The sequence below is a fragment of the Nelumbo nucifera genome, chromosome 5 (assembly GCF_055504915.1).
Source record: "Nelumbo nucifera cultivar China Antique chromosome 5, China Antique-T2T, whole genome shotgun sequence".
Taxonomy (NCBI): domain Eukaryota; kingdom Viridiplantae; phylum Streptophyta; class Magnoliopsida; order Proteales; family Nelumbonaceae; genus Nelumbo; species Nelumbo nucifera.
In genome coordinates this window covers 63,908,245-63,915,753 of record NC_142653.1, presented here as the reverse complement: position 1 = coordinate 63,915,753, position 7,509 = coordinate 63,908,245, and the positions used below count along the sequence as shown (strand labels likewise).

The 7,509-nt window shown below is 36.8% G+C and overlaps 1 non-coding gene across 1 annotated transcript; it reads left to right on the top strand.

Annotated features, from left to right (window-relative positions):
* Positions 1-1,635: 1,635 nt before the first annotated feature.
* LOC148791694 (small nucleolar RNA R71) lies at positions 1,636-1,742 on the top strand. The gene has a single exon (XR_016076844.1). It is a non-coding gene; the product is annotated as a small nucleolar RNA R71 (small nucleolar RNA).
* The last annotated feature ends 5,767 nt before the right edge of the window (positions 1,743-7,509 follow it).

Here is a 7,509-nt window from a genome sequence, read left to right as displayed (position 1 = left end):
ACTGCCCAAACATCAATACAATCGATTGCATATATTTCATGTTCAATTGTGTTGGGATATTTCATGGTTTTAAATACATTAAATACCACTTCTTCCCCATTGATTCTAAGAATAAGGAGACATTTTTGCACATCAATTAAAGCATTACTAGTAGCAAGGAAAGGTCTCCCCAAAATCAAGGGCATTGTACTATCTTCCTCCATATCCAACACAATGAAATCAGTAGGAATAATAAAATTGCCCACTTTGACTAAAACATCTTCTACTATTCCCCTAGGATATTTAATGCTTCTATCAGCTAATTGCAAGGTAATAGTAGTAGGTGTTAGTTTATGCAATCCAAGTTTTTCAAAAATAGAATATGACATTAGATTTATACTAGCACCCAAATCACATAAAGCTTTCTCAAATTCAGTATCTCCTATGGTGCAAGGAATAGAAAAACTCCCTGGGTCCTTGAGCTTTGGCGGCAATTTATTTTGAAGAATTGCTGAACATTCTTCATTAAGTTTCACCATTTTGCATTCCTCCCATTTCCTTTTATTCAACATCACCTCTTTCAAGAATTTGGCATATTTTGGCATCTGCGACAATACATCAAGAAGAGGAATGTTAATATGTATTTTTCTAAACACCTCTAAAAATTTTTCAAATTGTTTATCCAAGTTAGCTTTCAAAACTCTTTTAGGGTTGGGGAGAGGAAGTTTAATGGCATCTAAATTTAGTTTAGGTGTACTCCCTTCGATCTTCATTTGTGAATCGGCTACCTCAACTTTTTGATCATCATCCTTGATCTCACCAATAGTCTTTCCACTTCTTAAGGCAATGGCATTCACTTCCTCAAGTTGTTTGCCACTTCTCAAAGTAATTGCCTTGCAATGCTCCTTGGGATTGACTTCAGTTTTGCTAGGCAAAGTACCTTGAGCTCTTGCATTGAATGAACTAGCCATTTGACCTATTTGCATCTCCAAGTTCCTATTTTGGCTAGTTATTTTATCAACCTTTGCCTCTAACCCGTCATATTGTTTTTCCATCTTCTCAAACCTTTCAGAAGTAGCCCCAATGAATTTCTCTAAAGTTGTTTCATAGGAGGGTCTGTTTTCTTGCGGTGCTTGGGGCTGATTTTGATTTCTTCCTTGAAAATTGTTTTGGAAAGGTTGCCTTTGGTTGCCTCCTTGGTTTCCCAGGTTTCCCCATGCTAAGTTGGGGTGATTCCTCCATCCAGGGTTGTAAGAATTCGAGTAAGGGTTGTTTGGTTGCCGATTGGGATTATTGACAAACTGGACTTGCTCCATCCCATGAAAATCTGAATTATGGTGATTTCCGCCACAAGATTCACACACTTTTGGATGGTTGGAGAGAACATTGATGTTCACTCATTCCAAGGTCTTGGCTATCACATCAACTTTGGAAGCAAGCAGAGAATACCCATCCACGTCATAAACACCAGCAACCTTTTTTGTAATGCTTCTTTCATTAGACCAATGGTAGTTATTAGCTGCCATTTCTTCATGGAGAACATTTGCATCTGTAGCATTCTTGTTCATGAGAGCTCCACCAGCTGCTGCATCAATAGTACTTCTCATTTGAGGGAAGAGACCATTATAGAACGTTTGTACTATCAACCAATCCGGGATACTGTGATGAGGACACTTTCTTTGCAAGTCTTTAAACCTTTCCCATGCTTCATAGAGAGTCTCTCCATCAAACTGAGTGAAACTGGTGATGTCATGCCTCAATTTAGTAGTTTTTCCTGGTGGGAAGTATTTTGCTAGAAATGCCTTTGTGAGCTGATCCCATGTAGTAATTGATCCTGAAGCTTAAGAGATTAACCATGTTTTGGCTTTGTCTCTAAGAGAAAAAGGAAAAAGCCTCAGTCTAATGGCATCATCATAAACGCCACTCATTTTGAAGGTATCATAGATCTCCAAGAAATTTGCCAAATGAGCATTGGCGTCTTCCAAAACTCCTCCTCCGAACTGAGACTGTTGAACCATCTGAATGATTGCTGGTTTGATCTCAAAATTATTAGCTGCAACTGTTGGCCTTTCAATGCTAGGCTGAATGGTCGAAGTTGGTATGGCAAAATCGCGCAAGGATCTATTAGCGTCGTTTGCCATCTCTTCTTCTTTTCTTACTCCCTCAAAAGCTTCTTGATTAATTTGTGTTCCTCTTTCCAGACTTTCCAGCTTCCTAGCCTTATCTTCTTTCTCCTTTCGAAGCCTCTCCTTTTTGGCTTTAGTTAAAGCTTTGCACCTACGGTCAATTTCAAGATCTAGATCTTCTAATCGGGTGTTTGGATTGCTTCGCATAAACATCTAAAAGGCTGTGCAATGAGCAAAACAAAAAGACAGATTTTTTTTTAAAAAAAAAAGAATAAGAGGTTGAAAGTAATAGAGTGTATCAAAATTTTTTGATATTGACAGTATTGCCTTCCCAGCAATGGCACCAATACCTTAATTCAATGAACTAGTATTATGCTTCCACTCTCGCTACTTCACACAATACCTTAATTCAAGTAATTAATGGCCAATTAATTACTAGCATTAAGCCCTAAGATAAAAGATAAATCCCAATAATCAACAACCCAATCAATTAAACATAATCTATTATAGGCAAATCAAAAGACTACATCCAAATCCTAGATCAAGAAATTTAGCTACTCATATTATTAATGAAAAGAATCATTCCAATGATAAAATTTAGATTAAACATAAGTGAAATTGAATAATAACAGAGAGTAAAGTTTGAAGAAAAAAACTCTTGAATAGAAGTTGATTGAGGGGAACTCCACGCCCTTGAATCTTCAATTCTCCTCTTCGCCGCCTTTCTTCTCCTCCTGGGTTGCTGACTGCTTCCTTGAAGGCTAAAGCTCTCTTGGAAGAGTTTTTGATTGATTGATTGATTGATCAGATTGATTGATTGATTGATGCCCTGGTGCTAGTCCCCCCCTCCCCCCTCTTTATATAGCTTTAGGAGGAGGGTCTGTTTCCAACTCCTTCTAGGAGTTCTTCCTAAAAAATAGAAAGTCCTAATCTAATTCAATCATTATCTCTTATCTAGTAATCTCAATCTCCTTTATCTTTCTAGAATTACATCAAAAAATTAAATCTGATAGGACTCTTTGCAGTTTCTTATTCTTGCATTCGTATTAGGCTTCCTCAATGAATTGGGCCACTGCGAATTGGGCTTCTGCTGCGAGTTGGGCTTCTGCTGCGAATTGGGCTTTCTTATGAATTTGCTCAGACTTTGGGCCAGAGTTTGACTTCGACTCAGTCCGAATCAATCCAAAATAAAAATATGAAAGTTGTGGAGTTCTTCCTTATCTTTCCAATGCATCTTGAATCATCTCAATCGGAGTCCGGATGCGAGAGTTATGCCCAGATTACTAAGCAGCGCCGAAACTGTGCAAAATTACCCGATTAGCCTTGTTTTTCTTCCTAATGCCATCTTTCGTGCCCTAAATCGAAATACAAGAATAATGAGTCCAATTAAATACTAATTAAGTATAAAAGACTGAATATTTAGGGATAAAAATACGATAATTCTTATTCTTTCAAACATTCCTAGGAAAAGTTTCATACCTAACGAGATTCATCCCCGGTCTTGTACACACAACACTGCCACTAACGAAGCTAGTCAAGAAGTCTGTCGAGCTCAAGTGGACCCAAGATCATCAAGAGACATTTTACCAATTAAAAGCAACCCTTTCTAGGGCACCAACCTTGTCACCACCCAAGGATGGGCGATAATTCAGGATATATATCGCAATAGGCTTAGAGGCCCTAGGATGCCTACTAGCATAGGAGGACGATGACAGAGTGGAACTCCCGATATACTATGCCTGTAGAACCCTTAAACCAGCCAAGAAAAATTACTCCCATATGGAACAACAATTTCTAGCACTCACTACACAAAAGTTCAAAAACTACATCTTAGGTTAAAAGGTGAGGCTCATCGCATGAAGTGACCCAATCAAGTTCTTCATCGACAGACCTCCTCGATCTGGTAGACATATCAAGTGGATGATGCAACTCAATGAGTACACGATAGAATACACGCAGCCAAGAGCCATAAAGTGTCAGGCTGCAACAGACCTATTGGATGCCTTTCTATCAAAAACTGATTTTCCCATATCGGATGAAGTTCTTGGTGAAGGGATGGGAAATCCATCATATAGATGGCCGAATCCTGCAGGAATGTTGGGTGAAATTTCAAAAATTTCTTTACTCCCATCGGGGAATCATATTCCCAATTTAGAAAACTGCATTTTCAAGGTTCGTTCTTGTAATCAAACCGAACAAAATCTGAAACCAAGAATAGGGAGGGATATACCTGATACAGAATCCACACAAAAAGCTCCTCCCAACGTAGGTGTTCACGCCCAAAGAGTGTACCAAACCCTCCCTCCACTAAAGATGACACAACTTAGGATGAGGCAGGATCAGCAAGTAGTTCTTCACCAAGAACCTCTGATTCTTCAGCAAGAATCAAATGGGGTAGTGAACGCGGCTTTATAATTGTTTATTCTAGCAAGAAACAATATCAAGATCCAATCTTGATCAGTTCTAGGAAATGGAGATCGAACAGGGCAAGGCGACGAGATCTGGGAGAAAAAGAACTGAAGACAGAAACAGTCAAACTGAGTTGTCTTCTCTGTGTTGTGTGTCTTTTTAAGGTCCGCCCTGCTCTCTATTTATAGCCTTAAAGAGACAACCTCCTAATCTGATTAGGAGTCTCTGATAACCCTACATTTTGATGCCTTAAGGGCATCAATTCAGGGGTATTTTCGGCCTTAGAGTAGTCAAAGTGGACCCTTTTTCCAATTAAAATCAATTATTTGACATCTATGGGTCTCTATGCAAATTTTGTGCAAAACTGGGAAGGTTTCATGGCTGAATTGCAGTTTTTGGGAAGCTGGTGTGAAGTCCAACTGAGAGGGGGTGTTTTTGTGAAAAACTGAAAGTAAGAGGGCACCTCCTAGCTGCTAAACCCAGTTTGGCGCCCCTCCTACTGTAGTATTTTGCTCCCCACGCCTTAGCAAACCCTAGGGCACCTTTTAACCCATTCTTTTCACTCTTAACAAACCCTAGCCGCCTCTAACTGCTAAATCCTCACCTTCCATCCCTTCTAATCTCCACCATCCATTCTAGGGCACTCTCTTTTTGGCATTCTAACCCTATGAACTACCTAACTTCTAATCTTCACCATTCAACTTTTATCCATTAAATCTCAGTCTTATGTAATATTGGGTGTCTTCTCCTTTTCTTCTCAGCCTTAAGATCACCCTAGAACCATCCTAACCTTAGGGCAGCCATATTTTTGCTAAAACCCAACTATCATCCCCCTCTTTCTCTCTAATCCCAGTTGTATCCACCCTTCTCTATAAAAATGACCCAATGGATCCTGAGAAAGAGTTGGATTCTGCCCCCAAGTAAGACGGAATGCTGATCTTGAGAACTTCAAGGGTAGAGGAAGAGGATGACGCCCATGCAAGAGGAGGGGTTCCTACTTGCAGTTCGCCAACCACTACTGCCACCTCTAGAATCAGATCCCAACCACTTTAACTTTATTTTAGTTTTAATATTTGTTCTTTCAATTCCAGTTTCGCTATTTACTTTTTGCAATTTATTTCATTCTGTTTGATCTTCGTTTTATTTTGTGTAGATCTGCAATTTGGCCAGGTAAGACAGACGACCTAGCTCGAGAAGTTCGAGGGTCAAAGGAGAGATCCGAAGACTACTACCTCTGATCGGATTACAGATTTTTATTTCATTTCTTTTGTTAATTTACTTCTATATTTATTTATGTTTCTGCACTTTTAACTTTTAGTACTGTTCGAATTCTATATTTTCTCGATTTAATTAATTAATTTTTATATTTCTGCACTTCCCTCTTGTGTTCTCTTGTTTGGATTTTGAGTGTATATTAATTTTTCCCTCGCTTCCCTGTGGATATGACCCATTCTCATCCCTTTATTGCGTTAGTAGTTGTTTGAGAAATGGTAAAAATTATAAATGTTTAAACTGGGGTTCCGAGGTGATTAACGACGCGCTTCCGGATACACCAATTTTTTGGTGCCGTTGCCGGGGAAGCAACGGACAAAATTTTTATTTTCTTTATCCAGATCTGCTTTCATTATTTTTTTTTCGTTTGATTACTTGATCCGTTATTTCATTTTAATTCTTGTTTCTCTTTAATTCTATAGGACGAAATAGCGAAACGTGGGGTACCGGAGCGTTGCGAGATTGCAGGACAAAAGAGAAGAGAAGAGAAATTGGATTGCATTTCTAGTGTAGTCGTCTCATTTTATTTTTAATTTTTTTGTTTTTATTTTCAAACACTTTTTTTGGTAGGATAGTAATTTTGAATTTTTTTAATTATTTTTCCTAAATCCAATTTATTTTTTTAGTATTATTTTTCTTTAGCTTTGTTTCTAGATCTATTTTTCTTTCTTCATTTTAATTTCTTGTGTGAATTTCAATTTTATTAGGTTTTAATTTTTCTTTTATTTGAAAAAAAATGACTATTTTATTTTATTTTATTTATTGCTGCATACTTTTCTTTTGTTTAATTTATTTTTTATTTAATTTTTAGAATAGCAATTTTTTTGTTAGAATTTATTTTGGTAGTTAATTTTTTTAGCATAATTATTTCTTTTATTTTCTATTTGTTATAATTATTTGTTTCCTTATTTAATTTCCTTTTTATTAGTGCTTTAATTGAATAATCAATTATTAAAAAAGGAAATTTTTCAAATTTTCAAATTTTGAATTTAAATTTAAATTCAAATCTGAATTTTAATTTGAATTTGAATTTCAAATTTTGAAATTTAAATTTAAAATTTCGAATTTCATATTCTAGAGCATGCATCATATATGTTTATTTAATTGATTATCATAGCTAGTTGTGAATGTGTTAGGTTTTCCTTCTTTTTATTATTTTAATTGCTTCTATTGCTTAGATTATTTTATTCTTTTATTTTATATTGTTGAAATGCATTTTAAAGATAATTGTTTGTAGTTAGTTGCATTTGCTTTGTTTATTTTGTGTTCCCGTTAATCTACTTAAAGGCAATTCCAATTAAATAAGATAAGGTGGGGATTTCATCACCCTTCCTTGGCCCAAAAATCACCACCATTCACGTGCGGTTCATCCTTGCGCTAATTTAAAATTTGGATAGAAAGATCCATTAGGGAAGTCTCACATTTGGTTCAAAGGTGTGCGGAATTTTAGGGAAGCTTGAAATTACTTTCCATAACCGGCGGTTGGTGTCTAAGGAAAGAGGTTAAACGGCTACGCCTAAAAGGGTTTTGTGGTTACTTAATTAGGTCCTTGCGAGAGCAAGGGGATCCTCCCACATCCCCACCTCTTACCTGGCTAACCAAAGGAAGTAGTGTAATTCCAAGTAAACCTAAAAGGATTCACATTGGTTGAACCACTAGTTTAGGAAACCTTAGCTCATGTGGCTGATTTGTTTGCCTTTAAAAAGTAATAATGATAAAGAAA